General features: G+C 43.0%; 1 protein-coding gene across 2 annotated transcripts in view; it reads left to right on the top strand.

Moving 5' to 3' along the window:
* The first annotated feature begins 2110 nt into the window (after nt 1-2110).
* Nucleotides 2111-17557, top strand: part of nek6 (NIMA-related kinase 6) — a 111751-nt gene continuing 96304 nt past the window's right edge. The window contains exon 1 of one of the 2 annotated variants that reach the window (XM_084324110.1): nt 2111-2252. The gene's annotated coding sequence lies outside the window, so the exon portion shown is untranslated. Of the gene's footprint in view, nt 2253-16900; nt 17264-17557 lie in introns of those variants that run through there. The other variant, XM_084324111.1, reaches the window with a different exon arrangement.

Raw genomic sequence — 17557 nt, 5'->3', positions numbered from 1 at the left:
CGACAAAACCTTACTTGGTCCCAAGAAGAGGGTCTCATGTATTATTGGGTTAGGACATTTACTGTACATTGGAGGGGGTTGGGTTAGGACATTTACAGGGGCCAGTTTCGAATTGCAGTCTCTCGTAGGTGCTCTTTGAGAGTGGTTTTGAAAGTGGGTAGTGATTCACATTCCTTTACAGCTGTGGGTAGGGTGTTCCACATTGATGTGGCATAATTGCGAAACGTGTTTAGTCCCTTGTTTGAGCCGAATCTGGGTTTAACATGATTTGTGGAGCTCCCTCTGGTGTTGTGGTTGTGGTATTCACTGACCTTTGGGAAGTATTTTGACATGCACATGGGTACCATCTTGTAGACCAGGCCCATTGCAAGTTGCTGTACTCTGTCGTCTACTCTAAGCCATCCTAGTTTGTCAAAGTGGGCAGGGGTGAGGTGGGTTCTAGGAGTAAGGTCAAGCAGTAGTCTGACCAGTTTGTTTTGTGATGTTTGTAGCCTTGTTTTTAGGGCCTTTGAGGTGCTTTGGTACCATGAGGTGCAAGCATAGTCGTAGTACCCTTGAATGAGTGCTCCTTAGTCTTCAGGGTATTCTTGTTTACCAGAGAGGAAATCCTGTACAAGAATCTTGTTCGTTGGTTGACTTTTTTGATTACATTGGTTGCCATTTAGTCACAGGCAAGACATAATGTGTGCCATAATGGTGTTGTTGAATTGTGTGCGTCTTTATGCATGATGGGTATACTTGGATTGAGACATACCGTAGTTGTGTGTTGATAGCCTACCTATGTGTTCAATGCACTATATCAAACACATGGTCATTGATACCCCCCCCCCCCCTCTTGCAGTAGAACTTAAAGGAACATGCCAACATTATGGGAAATGCACTTACGGTAGGTAGTCTTCTCCAGTCAGACAAGACGATAGATACCAATTTCCACTCGTGTGCGTTCAGTGGAAATCTATCTGGCTGCAACCTAGCTTAGTTTTTTTATTTATTTTTTATATATATCTTTTATTGGTGAAACATAGGTGGTACAGAGAAGCAAAGGTTGTTTATCAATATTAACATATCACTGTGATTCTTTTTTTTTGCTTTTATGAGACATGACGAGACACGGACAGGACTGAAATTGACCAGGAACAACAACAAAAAAGCACAATTTAATGTTTTAGTCTTGCTTAAAACTTCAGGGGAGGTGTTTTTGGCCAACATGCACATAGGCTAGCTGATCCGTATACTTCCGTTAATTTGTGCCAAGCTAGACTAGCTTGCAGCCGGATAGCTTTCTATTTGAAAGCGTGTTCCTTTAATAAACGAGATAAGAGATGTTTAACTAAACATATCATTATCCTGTAAAACGTTATGTTACCTATCACCCCACATATGCAGTTTAATGGACAGAATTATTGGTGAACAGGAAAAAGAAAAACACACCACATTTTCGCCATCTAGGCGGGGAAATAAAACCAGGGCTTGTCAAAATGACATCGATGCGTGAGAGGAGTTGTAGAGGACATTCAGGTGCACACGAGTATTACGTTTCATGTTATGAGTTATAGTATTTTAAATGTGATCCTTTGTTATAACGCCACTATCTCGTGATTTGTACTTGGGCCACTGGGCCATATAAACCCACCTGCCGAATTTGGTTGGTCTACTCTAGAGACTCTAGCAAGGACTTATGGTTTGCTGAGCCTCATTATTATTATTGTTTTTTCTCTGCTAAAAGTATTATGTGGAATGCATAGCTGCCTCCCTCATACTCCCGCAGCCTATAGCTCACACTACGCAGCAAGCAGTGGGTTGAGTTGATAGCTACCTGACGTTTGACCTCATTTTCAAACGCAAAAGAAAATGCTGCGGTGGTGGTGTTTGATCGAAGTTTACCATTTCTAACTTCCTCCTCTCCTCCTACTGATAAGAGAGGGGGACTAGTAAACTCACTTTGAGTGGCCTGCGTGGCATGCAACAGCAGAACGAGAGAGAGAGAGAGAGAGAGAGAGAGAGAGAGAGAGAGAGAGAGAGGGAGGGAGAGAGACACAGCAGAACGAGAGAGAGGGAGATAGAGAGAGAGAGAGGGAGAGAGAGAGAGAGAGGGAGGGAGAGAGACACACAGCAGAACGAGAGAGAGAGAGGGAGAGAGAGAGAGAGACTAGGGCTGTCGATGGGGGGAGTTGCTCAACACGGACTAATGTAACTCTTGTTTACACCTTCCACTAACGCAGGACCGAGGAGAAATTGTTCTTCTAATTCAGGTAAGACACTCTTAAGACACTCAAGTTATTTAATGTTCTCCCCTCTCAACCGGTTCCCAGTGGTTTAATCTCGTAAAAAGTATACATGCTTGACAAAAAGTGTAACACTGGTAAATGTTGTTGTATTGGATATAATATTCGTGTACACCGCAAGTGACTGAAACAAAGTAAACGAAGTGTGCAACTTTTTCTTGACATGTTAACTACACGTCTCGTTGTCATTGCAGACGATATCGTCTCCTGTTCGGTAGCTTTTAATTTTTTTACTCTTGACATTCAGGCAAAGCTGTGCGAAGAGACTTGGACGCTTCTTCGGTGCCTGAGTTTACACTCGTTGACCGAGAGAGAAAAAACTATCTGGCAGCTTCAGGCGAAAACAATGTTGACTATTCTGATACGCAGTTGCTGTTTTCAACCACATTAATTTATATTATGGACTTACCCGTTTCCCCCTACAGTAGATGGGACTATTATTAGGCTAAATAGACGTTGAACTAGTGGTTAAAAAAATACAATTTACTTATATTTCTATAACAAATCCCCCATATTTTATTGTTATTTATTTCTATTCATTACATTTTTAGTAATTTATTTTGAAAATGTTTAAATATTGTACTGTATATTATCTGCGAGTTATTTTTTGTATGCTTTAAATATGTTTAAGAAAGACAAAGTAGGTAAACACGCCTATAAATCCGGAAACATTATTATAGGCCCACAGTGAAATATTTTAATGTCAGTACTTTACTATTCGGATAGGTGCTTACTACTTGGTCATAAATAGCCTAACTATCGGACTATCGCGAAGTTATAGCCTACAGTATGGCTCCTCCAATGTACAGTTTCTTTCCCATCAAAATACTCTCTTTTTAGACTCTTTTTGTACTCATAAACGGTACTGTATAAATATAGATCTGGTATGTCATAAATGTCTAGATGTAACCGTACTGTCTATCTGTATGTCGTGTATGTCATATATGTTATGATGAATTGAAAATGGGGGACCCTGATGTAAACAAGACAAACGTCTTTCTCTGGTCTGCAACCCCTTAACAATTGTGTGTATTGAGCTGTACTGTATTGTACCCATTCTGCAATCTGTTAATAAAGTTTTCAATCAATCAAACAATCAATCAATCAATCATAGGCAAGGCTAAAGCAAGCTGTCAACCCTTGCAATAAAGTCCTTTTTCCTATGTTTGTCAAAACTGTTATATTAAGCCACTGAGATAATTGTGTCTTCTCATTGACATTGTGTCATAACAGGAAATCATGCAAGGCTCGGTTATAATGGTCACATGTTGATTCAATAGCCATTACCTGGCAGCCTTGGACAGCCCACCACAAAACAAACAAGACAGACTGTCAAACTGCCTTTTGAATTTGATTTCCACCCCAAGGCGGCTAACCTTTGAATATTTACAGCAGCCCAGAAGACCTTGCCCATCTGTTATGTAGACAACTCTGTATAGGTATCTAGTCTGCTGTGTGGCCCGCTCACATTACACCCAGACAGACCCACACTGCACCAGCGTAACTAATGTTAAATAACATGTTATACTATACTGTCTCTGTTCTGGAAATGAAAAACACATGGTCGGACGATGATAGGTTCTCGCTGTGTGAACCACGTGGAGTGAAATGCGAGTGTAATGTATGTCGTGGGGCTCTTTTGTTGATTTGTTGCTGATGGCCGGCGTGCGTATAACTTAACATGACGTGCGTGTTAAGGTCACGCCGGAGCAGGGGTGTAGTATTGACTGATGGAGGTGGGGGGGTTGGTTGGAGTTTGTAGGGACTAGGGATGCCTTGGACACATACCAGGCCGAATATCTCACTAAAATGTATCACGCGTGTCAACCGCGACAGGGGACTTTGTGTAACAGCAGGGGTGGGCAGAGGGGAGTTTTCACTTATCCACTGCAGCGTCACTGGACAGGCGCACAGACCCTCGTTAATCTCTGCTACAGTGCTACACTGCTGGGCTGCTTTGTTCAGGGCCACTCTGGCTATTTGAGGTTTGGCATCGCCACGCTACGCCTGACATCCCAGTCCCAGAGTTGCAGTGAGTTGCACACTGGAAAACATTTTATGCAGTTCCCATAGTTTTATTTGGCATGGTTGTAAACCCCAAGAAAGCTTCAGGTTTGGTGGTGTAAACCCCAGGCTCTACTACGGCTCAATGCCGGTTCTGATATTCTGGCAATGGGCAATATCTCACTTTTTTGCTACGATTTGATTTGATTCAATGACATATCGATATGATGATACAATATAGCTTATTGTGATCCAGGTGGCAGGATTACCTAGAGAGAGGTAGGCCACCATGTAACTAGGGACTAATAAATATATAATAAAAATAGATAAATAAATAAAAAGTTAATCTTCAAAATCATCTTCTAACATGACCAGTTCTGATGTGACAAAATATTGAGGTTTAAAAAAAGGTTTTAGGGATGTTTATTCCCTGCTAAAAAACATAACTGCTTGTTCGTTTTCTGATGTATTAATGATCCGGTTCAATAATTGTAGGCTATCCTCCTTTCATAGAATTTAATCATTGCCTTTTGAATTTCAATCCAAATCAATGATGAATCCGTCATTATTACACCCTTAGTAAACGCCTGTCCTAACTCCTGACACAAAGATTTAAAAGAGTTACAGGTGTTATTCAGTTGTGTTTTTGTTTAATGTCTAGAGAAACATTAGGATATGATTATCGTGTCTTGTCTAATCTGTCAGTGCTATCAAATTGAGAAATGAGAAACCAGATTGTATGAGTGAGTGGGACTTCCTGTAGATGAAGGAATTGTTATAACAACAAATCCAATTTTCTTAAGGGGACATGCCAACATTATGTGAAATGTGCTTACGTCTTCTCCAGGGTCTCCAGAGTTCCCAAGAATGATACATACCAATATCCTCTCTGTGTGTTCAGTAGAAAGCTATCCGGCTGCATGCTAGCTTAGCACGATGGATTGGAAGCAGATACGGACCACTAGCCTAGCTTAAAACTCCAGGAGAGGTGTTTGCTACAAATTGGATTGTCAAGCAAAAAAAAAAAGAATGAAAGAAATATTGATACTTGATGTCAGTGTATCACTTCACTATAATATCGGCTAGGGAAGAAACAGTTACCGGTTTTCGTGATAATGACGGTAAAATTCCCTGGTGGTTATTTTTATGTCCCTGAGCAACACGGCACACTGCCGCTCATGAAGGTGGACAACATAATTGATTCATGAAACATCGGCCTTCATCCTTGATTTTTATGATAAGCCATGTTCCACATATAGTATATGGGACACCAAAACTCAGACAGTGATGACAGATTGCACCAGCATATGTCACGCTGACACTAAGTAGTTTGGGTTAAAGCTAAAGTGCTGGATAAACCTGTGGTTGGTTCTCAAATTCATCTTGTGTACGGAGCAGCGTGGCTGCTAGCAGGGCTGTTAGAGGTTATGACAGTTATGTTATGACTGTTGTTAATATTTTACATGTTAAAGCGGGATAATGCCCTTTGAGTGGGGTGGGATGATACGAGTAACTTACGATACAATACTGTGACCATATTATAATATCATGAATCATGATACACAATATCTGCGATAATCTATATAATGCAAGAAATGTAATCTACGATACTTCTTCTGAACAATATGCCCAGACAAAGAAGATAACTCTCACATGGTACTGTGTGAGAGGAGGAGAGAGAGAACTTCAGTTTTACTGTACACATATTCATCAGTAAAAGTTTGGCTTAGTTGGTTATTTATTTTATTGATTAAAATATAAATTTCCATAAAGCTGTCACTGTTAACTATGGACAATCGTGTGATTAATCACGATTAAATATTTGAATTGATTGATATATAATATATATATATATAGCCCACGGTGGCAGTGCTGAGCTATGATCACATGATGAGTACATTTCCTACTGCACTAGATTACATTAATGTTCTGTCATTATACAGCACATGTACAGTACAAGAAAAGAAGTTGGCATCTAAACAGAGTGCAACGGTAACTGTAAAACAATGTACAGTGTAACAAGTGATTATATGGAATATATATATAACAAAGCTACTGGGTAAATATGCTAATCTAATGTATGCACAATATTAGTACAGTATGTACAGTGATACAAGTATAAATACACTATGGTAGTAGTAAGCCATACTGACCAGTGGTATAACTAAAATAGTAGGTACTGTATGGGATATATACAGATATAGTATACAGTGTGTACAGTGTACATAGTGGGTATGTATACAGGTGTGTAAACAGGAATATATGCAGATATATTAATACAGATATAAATAAATATGTATACATATACGGGGGGATACAGTGTTATTGTACATGACTATCATACAGAGTTATATGGGTAGACTATAGTTTGAGGTAGGTAGTTATGATTACAGTGTAAGGCAGTTGTAGACACTAGACAGTGAAGGGCTGAAGGCCCTTAGATAGGTATAAACTAGGGATGCACGATATTGCTTTTTTGACACCGATACCGATAACTTTATGCTCCTCAAGCCGATAACCGATATCGATAACCGATATTTATTGTATTATTAAAAAAAATGTAATGTATAAATTTTTTTTTCAACATGAAACAAAACATATCACAATACAATAATAATACATAAAAAGACTTCCCAGGACAATAACTTAACACCAACTTAAATGTGACCTAACCAGACAACAGAAACAAAAGCCAAGACAACAGTTTTGACTGATAAAGTGACCATATTTATTTTTCCAAATGAAAATTCACAATCCGTCAACAGCTAGTGGTGCATCCAACCTAAGACGCTCGAAGCTTTTTGTTCTTCTTTTTTCAAAGCGGAGCCTTGAAAAAGAGGCTTTGAGTGGACACATCACCACCTCACATCACCACCACAACAACGGGTCACCTGCGGCATCACCACCGCCACGGTGTTGGGGGCCCGCGACGACGGCGCGAGCACGCGTGTACCTATTGACGAGTCGTTTGCTAAATTAAAGAAGTTTGACAGAAGGGCAACCAGCCAGGCAGCGCCGTTATCTCACGGGACGAGTAGCTACATTAGTTAGCCAACAACCAGCCAGGCAGCGCCGTTATCTCCCGGGACGAGTAGCTACATTAGTTAGCCAGCAACCAGGCAGGCAGCGCCGTTATCTCCCGGGACGAGTAGCTACATTAGTTAGCCAGCAACCAGCCAGGCAGCGCCGTTATCTCCCGGGACGAGTAGCTACATTAGTTAGCCAGCAACCAGCCAGGCAGCGCAGTTATCTCCCGGGACGAGTAGCTACATTAGTTAGCCAGCAACCAGCCAGGCAACGCCGTTATCTCCCGGGACGAGTAGCTTCATTAGTTAGCCAGCAACCAGTCAAGCTAACGTTAGCTGGCTCCAGCAGCTTGTTGATGTCGTCTGGAGCATTTAGCCTGCTGGCTACCTAGCTCCACTTCAACCAGCATCGGGAGATCCAGCAGCTTGTCGATGTGCTAATAGCCTCAGCAACCTAACGTTAGCTGGCTCCAGCACATCGACAAGCTGCTGGAGCTCCCGATGCTGGTTGAAGTGGAGCTAGGTAGCCAGCAGGCTAAATGCTCCGCGACGCTGAACTGCATGCGCCGGTCTGTCTGTCGAAGACCGAGGGAACCGCAGAAGGGCTCAAGCCGCTAGCTTTTAAGCAGTCCTTGGTGGTGCAAATTAACCAGGCTACTACGGAGCAATAAGTGACTGCGTATTCAACCAAGGGTTGCATCACAGCCACGAAAGGGGCTAGCTTTGCTTAGCTCCTCGCGTCGTCGTGGGCTTCTAAGTTAGTTGTTAACGTTAACTTGCGTGGCTACGTCACAGCCAAGAAAGGGAGCGCTGGATTTGTGTAAAACGCCCTGTTCCTAAACCACACGATGTCAGTCGTACCACAGTACTGACAAAACGGGAGGAGCCTACAGTCAAAACAAACGCACTTCATTCCAATTCACCCACACCGCATTTTTTTTTACCAAAAAATATATTATATTATCGGAGCTATTAATAACGTTATCGGGTTTATCGGGATGACGTCATAATTGCTGATATCGGCCCAATAATTATCGTGCATCCCTAGTATAAACTGAGTATAGGTAACAGAGTTCAGAGATGTATCTTTTGTATCTTAGTGACTCATTTGGTTGGGAAAGCTCGGGTTAGCTTTAAAAAAAGTCATGGCAAGTGTTCAAGCGCTACACTTCAGACCGTATCATACTGTTTACACTTATAGGACAGAAGATCATCCCAACGTCAAGATATAGAAATATAAATACTGTACGCTAGTTCAAAAGAAATTCCACTTTAAGAAGAGACCATTTTCAAATATTTCCCCATGTGATGTGATGTGATTATTTTACAATAATTATCTGATGATCAACAATTGTGACCTGGAAGTCAATGGAGACATCATCACACCCCTTGCATCCTGGAAATCCATAATCTTCTGTACATCTTGACAGACCTAATCGTTAATTTATAATTCCTAATATCCTTTGTTTTGGGGCCAAAATAAACATTTACGTCAGTAAAAAGAAGAACAAAAAGTCTTCATTACACTGTTTTAATGTGATAAATGTCATAAATGCCTCATGTGACCCATAACACCATGTTCACAAAACTGAATTCAAATGTATTTAAGGCAAAGTAGGTCTTGTGGCTCTGGAGTTAAAGCTCATTAGGACTCTGGTAAGATGCGGATCCCGAGAGCGGCGTTGTGTGGCGCGGTGCTGCGTCCTGGTTTGTGAATCTTAAGCATCTCTTCTCTATCAACTCTCTAAAGCCTCTCTTAGCGTTCATTCTCCAGGGTGTCTTACAGAGAGACCGAGGGCAGGGATGGATGGCTTGTCCCACAGTCCCACAGTCCTGACGAAACGCAGCTGTCACCCAGAACGCTACATAAATGCAAAAGGAGCGACCCAAAAGCCAGATATAGACCCGCCGCCTGTATTTTTAGTTCATCTGGCCCATACTTTAACTTATGTCTGTCTTGCACCTCTTTGGTAATTGGATACCTCTCCCTCTCTCCCCCCCCCCTTACACACACCTCGCATGAGTCCAGCCAAAGCAGAGGCCCCGGGATGCCGCTCGGGGACGCGTGTAGGATGTGCAGCAGGCCGTCTCTTAAAATGGAACACACCATTTCTGGAGGCCGCATGTCACATTCGAATGTGGCGCAGAGGAACCCCGTCGTCACTCCTCAGCATTTGAATAAACTCTAGACGGGGCACTGACAGTATGGCGCGGTTGACATAACTGGGGCCTGGAGTCGGAGCCCGCATACCGACGCAGGGGGACAGTTTTGGCCACCGACGCAGCGGTGATGGGCAAAACAAATGTAGTCCTGCTCGGGGACAAAGGGATCAGTGGGCGCTAGCGTGTCTGAGAGGAGTGGGCCGGCGGGTAAAATGCACGCCAGTGCTGTAACACACAAGACTGTCTGCGGAACGAGAACAGTGTTTGCTGGAAGTCACGAGGGGTCTGCTTTCTGGGGAACAGACTCATACGCTCTTCCCTTTGGTGATGAAGGCGGTGAAGTAGAGTTTCTTTAAATCTACTGACTCTGGTGAGAGTTACGTTAGATCTACTAACTCTGGTGAGAGTTATGTTTGATCTACTGACTCTGGTGAGAGTTACTTTAGATCTACTGACTGGTGAGTTATGTTAGGTACATGATAAATAGCTATCGACTACACTTCCCAGAATGCTTAGCATCAACATGCAATGTTCGTAGCATCTAGGTGCCGTTCACAGGAGCCATCACAACGACTCCCATACAAGACACACAAACCCACACAATGCAATAAGACAACAGTTCACAGTTAACGGAGCTATACACCAACGCTCCGCCACGGCAAAGGCATTAGCAGCCAGCAGCCGACGTGATACATGTCACATTACGTTCATTCAACGGTGTCGGCACTGAAGGTGCTCTCTTCAGCGTCACTTTTGCGGGGCGGGCCCGAGACAGGAACTCTAGCAGATGAGGGATCAGGATTTTGAAAATAGCGTATTTTATTTTGGCCAAACTGCTTACTGCACACATTAACGATTCGATTCGATTCTAACATTTTCAAATCGATGCAGTTGAATCGTCACCTTAGGATCGATGCATTGCGATGCATCGATGCATTGTTACACCCCTATCTACTAACTCTGGTGAGAGTTACTTTAGATCTACTGACTCTGGTGAAAGTTACTTTAGATCTACTGACTCTGGTGGGAGTTACTTTAGATCTACTGACTCTGGTGGGAGTTACTTTAGATCTACTGACTCTGGTGAGTTATGTTAGATCTACTGACTCTGGTGAGAGTTCTTTTTAGATCTACAGACTGTGGCAAGGTTTATTCGAATGATCAAGAATCAAGAGGTTTATTTGTCACATACATACCAGGGCATACAGTGAAATGCGGGTGGTCTTTGTATGATATTTGTGAATTTGTGTTCATGTAACAGTATATTTGTCAGAGTACAGTAGCGGCACAAACACTGAAACTGAAGCCTATTTTTATCCCAGGGCAAAGATATTAATAGAATTATAAACACCACGCTGTGGTTTTTGCCAGTTAGTGTTGCCAAACGTTTACCTCTGGACAGAGTGCATAAAAGATGGTGGCCTCCCTGACAGAACTGGTGAGAGTGGATGGCGATGCCGTAATGACGCCAAACCAGAAGGTCTCCATCTTTACCCGCCCTGATCCATTTTGAAGCGCAGTGGCATTTGTTACAAGGTGGATCCTAGCGGTCACGACAGAGTGCTATGATATGCTGCTTCTCCAGCTCTGTCGCTGAGCTGAGAGTTCAGGTGCGCAGTCAACCCTAATGTTTTCTCATATTTAAAACATTCCCATCATGCAAATCCTAATTCTTTATTTTATTGCATTAAATTCACAAATCCTTACTCCCAGTCAAATATGCACGCAAATCGAAATGCTAGACTAGTTGAGGACGGTTATTTTCAAAATGTGCAGCAGAAACCCCCCCTCTACCATTGCAGAGCCCAGACCTCTGTCGTTGTAATTTGGAGAATCTCCCTCGGCCTGTCCGCTTCCCTCAGAAACGTTCCCAGGCATTCCTGGGAGGCTTTGGAGCCGTTTTCCTCTGCTGCCGGGAGAAGGGAAACAGCTGCGCGGACCAGAGCTGACACAGTGTCACATTAGCGTCGCTACCGCTAGGCGCCTAGCGTAGCGCAGCGGCCCCCGGTCCCTTTCTCCTGTTGCTGTGTCATTATCATCTCTTGATCCGTTTCTTAATTCACAGGGTTGAAAAGAACGGTGGTGTATGTGTGTGTGTGTGTGCGTGTGTGTGTGTGGGGGGGGGGGGGGGGTGGATAAATAGAAGCAAGCAGCTGCCGTCTTTCCAACGACGGTTTGAAGTCAGAGAGGGTTGAAGTTGTTGTTTATGTACAAGCACTCGATACAGTAAAACATGTTGCATTCTAAGTGTCTCAGAATTTTGGATTTTCTTTGTTATCCTCAAGAGTGTATACACACTTCATTTCAGTGCATGATTGGAGCATAAAAGACTAAAAGCTAAGCCTGGACCTCAAGTGGATTAACAATTACCCTGCTCCTAAACCATCTGGGAAGATACTTTGATGGTGCCAGCCCAGAGGTTCCGTAAAAGGTCTTGTATTATGGAAAATAGTTTTCCTAGTCTTGGCAGTCTGGAACGTTATTTGGGTGATGGGAAAAAAGGCTGTTTGGGCCTAGTTGTTACCTGAAAAAAGGTTTTCAGATTAAACAAGCTAATCCAAAGTATTAGGCCTACCCCTTTGTGATGCCATATCAAGTACAAAAACAATCAGATGGCTTGAATGAATCGATTGGCTGTGTCCTTTTTGGAGCCAGGAACAGTGCCTACCTAATCGACTGCCGAGTTTGTAAATGTTTTTTTAATACATTTTACTTTTGGGTGTAGGCTAACCAACCAGGGAATAAAATAATGCATTTACATGTCACACAGCTTGCCTGTAATAAAATGTTTTGCAATCAAACAGCAGTAGCTTAGAACTGAAAGGGTTCTATATCAACACACCATCAACATTATTTAAAACATGGTCCATGACTAGGCTACTCATAGGCAAGCAGTAATTTAGAATTACTGTCTTAGATAATATCACATTTTAATGGTACCGTCTCAATTAATCAGCCCCCAAAGCTGGGAATACTGGGATGTAAACTTCATTCTAGCAGGAATACTGGGATGTAAACTTCATTCCAGCAGGAATACTGGGATGTAAACTTCATTCTAGCAGGAATGCTTGATGTAAACGTTATGTTAGCAGGAATGGTTGATGTAGACTTCATCCTAGCAGGAATAACTGATGTAGCCTGTGAATAGTATTAGTACTGATTAGGGGTGTAAACTGTAAAGGTACACGTATCCGTACCAAACCGAACCGTTTCAGTGTGTACCGTACCGTACCGAACGAATACAGCGGTATGTTAACCAATAACGCCCGCCGACCGGGTGATGTTTTTTTTCACAATCTAATATAATAATTTTTCGTTTGACAGACTTACAAGTACAATTAGTTACTGCACACTACATCACCCCTGAGTGGAACATGGAAAGCCAAACTTTCCCCCACTGTACCCGAAAACCCGTACCGAACCTTGACTTCAAAATCGAGGTACGTACCGTACCGTGGTTTTTGTGTACCGTTACACCCCTAGTACTGATACCACTATTCCTACTGCCAAGTACCAATCCCATCCACGACTTTGACTGAAGAACAGCATGGACTGTAAGGCATTAGTTAGGGATGATCGCACAAAATGAATTGAGGTAGAATCAATTTTCCACCATTAGCGAGATCCGCTATGCTTCTATGTGCCAAACAACCCCACAGGAAATCAAGTCACGTTGCTTTGATTTCTAACATGTTACATGTGGTTTGTGGTATTTCATTTTAGTGTTGGAGGGAATTCTCCAAAAACCTTGTTATCATGGCCAATATTCCAGTCCTAGTATCGGTGTCGGTGACCCTGCCATGGTTGGTGTTGTTGGTCTGATTGGTACGTCCTGTTATTATATCAAGCAAGTCGTTTGTTGATCAGTTCTGCCATCTCCTCCTGATCAGCTGACGGCACTGTCACTGTTTACTTTTGATTGATTGAACATCCACTCGGCTATGAAGCCCCAGGCTTTGAATGGAACACAACTGGGCAAAATGGTAGATCAAGCTCCTGTTTAAGGCCTTGATGTGAGAGAGGTCTGGCTTGCTGCAGGAGGTTTGAATGCCAAGACATGGTGCATCCACCACCACCACATCCACCACCACCACCACCACATCCACCACCACCACATCCGCCACCACCACCACCACCACCACATCCACCACCACCACATCCACCACCACCACTAACCTGAACTCTCCATGTCTCATCCCTTCTGTGTATCCAATGTCGTGGCACAAGACCCAGTTGGCATTCAGTAACCTATTATTATTATTATTATTATTATTATTATTATTATTATTATTATTATTATTATTATTATTATTATTATTATTATTATTATTATTATTATTATTATTATTATTATTATTATTATTCAGTAACCAGTTATTAGTGCAGCCAGACACGTTCAATAACATCAGCGTATTTACCGGACCATAGCAAGGCAAGCATTACTCAATTCATATCTCAGTTCCTTCCTTTGCTCAGAGTGTGCTGAGTTGTGCCCATTCTGCGGTCTGTTAATAAAGTTTTCAATCAGACAAGTGTATAGAACGAAGGGCTTTTATTATAACATTCGTTGCAGTAAAATCATTATGCCTAGTTTAGTCCTGTGGAGCGCTGGTAGTCCACTCTGGCGAGGAGCTAACGTTATTAGCCTTGTTGTGAGATCTGATCAATGGCTGACATCCAGGAAGTAAAAAACGAATACGCGCTTGCCGATTGGTGGTAACAGCAGAGGCGGGTGCAAGCGGTGTGACGTAATTGGCAGAATCGACTGTCAATCAAAATTGTTCCGTTGCATTGCTTTGGTTGAGAGTATTATTATAAAAAACAGCGGTGATGCGGTATTCAGCTCAACTCTGCGGTGGGCGTGATGTAACAGCGATACCGCGGTAATGCGGTAACCGCGGCAGCTCTAGGTGTAACGGTACACAAAAACCACGGTTCGGTACGTACCTCAGTTTTGAAGTCACGGTTCGGTACGGGTTTTCGGTACAGTGGGGGAAAGTTTGGCTTTCCATGTTCCACTCAGGGGTGATGTAGTGTGCAGTAACTAATTGTACTTGTAGGCAGGGGGGCGAATTTAGAGCCCGCCATTGGCGCTCAGTTTTTACGTTTGGCGCCTCCCACTGAGAGGTCTGCCCGCCGTGTGGCGTGTAATCAATCAATCAAGTTCATAACGATACTCTTATTTTGAAAATCTGTGCAGGTCTCATTTCCGCCCCAAGCGCAGCTCCAGTCATAATATCGATGGCTCCGGCAGTTAGCAACATTCGGTTCGTATGATACTCTTATTTTGAAAAAAAACGTGGCAACGAGTCATATCCGCCCAGCCCTGCAGCGGGATACTATTGGCTTCTGCTCGTATCAACACAGAGGCAGTCTGCTCTAGTCTAGAGCGGACCTCCATGAGCTACCGTTACTGTTTAAACAATGACCCAGTCAACTATTCACTTTTAGTTTAATACATGACGAGGTATTGTCTAACGGTATCTAGCTGGCTAGCTACTGATAGCTGCTGATATCAACAAATGCTCCAGCAATAGTCGACTCGAGTGCATAATACCTCTGTTCCCTCGTTAGCTAGCTCACGTTAGCTAGCTCACGTTAGATCTATATGTCCCAGTAAACTAAATTGTCTTAACGTTATCTAGCGGGCTAGCAGTAGCTACAGATAGCTCCTGATATCAATGTCTTATAACATTGATTCAATGCGTATTCTAGCTGAGGGCATGTTGAATGTGATTTGACCAAAGAACCGTAACATTATACCAATAGGGCCCAGCTGCAGCGCCGGAGAATCCTTGCATGCTGAATGTAGGGTCTAGCTGAATATAGGGTCTAGCTGCAGCGCCGGAGAATCCTTGCTGGAGCTGGAGGCTACTCAAGTATACACACAGACAGTGGAGCTGTTTGCAGATAGCGAGCATTTTGACTTATTGCGTGGTGGCGATGTCTCGCAGATAATACAACTACAAGTATGATTATATAATATATATTTTATTAAAAAAAAATGTATATAAAATATATATATATTTATTTGTAATAGGGCTGGGCGATATGACCAAAAACGTTATCGCGATAAAATTATAAAATTATTTTCATATAATTCGATATTGATAATTATCGTCGATATAATGTCTGTCAAGTTTAATTAACTTCTTATGCTGCTGCGAATGTTTCGAGTCGAGTTGATGTCGTCATCAGTCCGCGCACGTTAGCAGTTAGCCGACAAGCGGAATATCTCATGACAATGTAATAAATATGACACTAAAATACTCTCTTCTGCCACAATATATTGAAACGACGTCCACTGTATACCCCACACTACTATAAACGTGGCCTCAGAATTCACGCCACACACATACTCGGCACGTAAATATATAAAACATCGCCGTGCAAGCTAGTTATCCTAGCCAGCCTGTTGTTTCTAAGCGAATGTCTCGAGTTGATGTCGTCATCAGTCCGCGCACGTTAGCAGTTAGCCGACAAGCGGAGTATCTCATGAGACAATGTAATAAATATGACACTAAAATACTCTTTTCCGCCACAATATATTGAAACGACGTCCACTGTATACCCCACACTACTATAAACGTGGCCTCAGAATTCACGCCACACACATACTCGGCACGTAAATATATAAAACATCGCCGTGCAAGCTAGTTATCCTAGCCAGCCTGTTGTTTCTAAGCGGTGTATTCCATGACAATGTGCTAAATATGACACTAAAATACTCTCTTCCGCCACAATATATTGAAACGACGTCCACTGTATACCCCACACTACTATAAACGTGGCCTCAGAATTCACGCCACACACATACTCGGCACGTAAATATATAAAACATCGCCGTGCAAGCTAATTAGCCTAGCAAGCCTTGTTGTTGAGTGAGTCCTACCTCTGGGTCTCCTTCCGGGTCTCCTTCGCTCTCGGCCATCTCCTTCACTGATTGGTTGTTAGTGCGTGCTCATATCCAAACCTATATCATATAGGTTTCATGTTTATTTCGAGGAAATAATTTATCGCGATAGTTATCGTTATCGTTTTATCGCCCAGCCCTAATTTGTAATCAAAAAAGATTTGGCAGGTAAGAAATATGCTTGGCGGGTAGATTCTTCCCATCTACCCGCCACTGGCCGGTGAGTCAAAAAGTTTATTTCGTGCCCTGCTTGTAGGGCTGTCAACGAATATTCGTGCATGCATGCGTGCGTGTGTGTGTGTGTGTGTGAGGATGGGTGATTTAACCTGTGCATCGATTGTGCTGATGCTCAACAGGTGTGCAGTCACGCCTGCTGCTTCTGGGTCCAATGAACTAGACCCAAGACAGGCGTGGCTCACCACCTCGGCACGCCACACCACCCCGGCACGCCACAGATGACTCACCTGTTCTTCCCACGTTGGAGCCCAACATTGTTTATGAAGTTATTCCTCCACAGCGGATCTTGGAAACGCTTCAGAACTCCGATTCCAAGCGATGTTTTGGCAACGCCCAACCTCCTGTTGTTTCCTGCTGATTTCAATAAAACGGGTGTGGATTGCAGCTGAGGCAGACAACAACCGAGGAAAAGGCAAACAAAGACGTCACATCAGATTCTCGGATACAACAGGACGTGTGTGTGTGTGTGAGTCACAGGAAACGGCGAGGAAGTTGCTAGAACGATCCAGTTAAACTGTGCCGATTCCTGACGGGCGCTTGTGGCCGGTGTTTCATTCCAGCAGCTCTGACCCTCCCGGTGACGCCCAGTCCTTCTGGACACGCCAAGACCACTGGAAGTCATTATTGTCACTCAGGTACCAATGGGATCCATTGTCCCGGTTCTGCAGGAAACATTGCATTTAGGTCAGGTGGAGTTTGGCATCGGCTGCTTCTAATTGGCCTAATCAGAAAAGGGTGCATATTTAAGTCGGAGAAGGGCATCACGTAGAAAGGGACCTTCTCTGCCTGTGATATTTGTTTAACTGGCATGCAACTCGACATTGTTGCAAATGACTTCTTACAAGTTAAAATTACGTTTTTAAATGGAATGAAATAAGGGTCAACGCCGGTATTCCGTGCAGAGTGAAATAAGCGACCAGCTGTGTTCC

This window comes from Notolepis coatsorum (assembly GCF_963971535.1).
Source record: "Notolepis coatsorum genome assembly, chromosome: 11".
In the NCBI taxonomy this organism is placed as follows: Eukaryota; Metazoa; Chordata; class Actinopteri; order Aulopiformes; family Paralepididae; genus Notolepis; species Notolepis coatsorum.
Note: the sequence above shows the minus strand (reverse complement) of the source record. Positions and strands in the feature narration are given on the sequence as shown.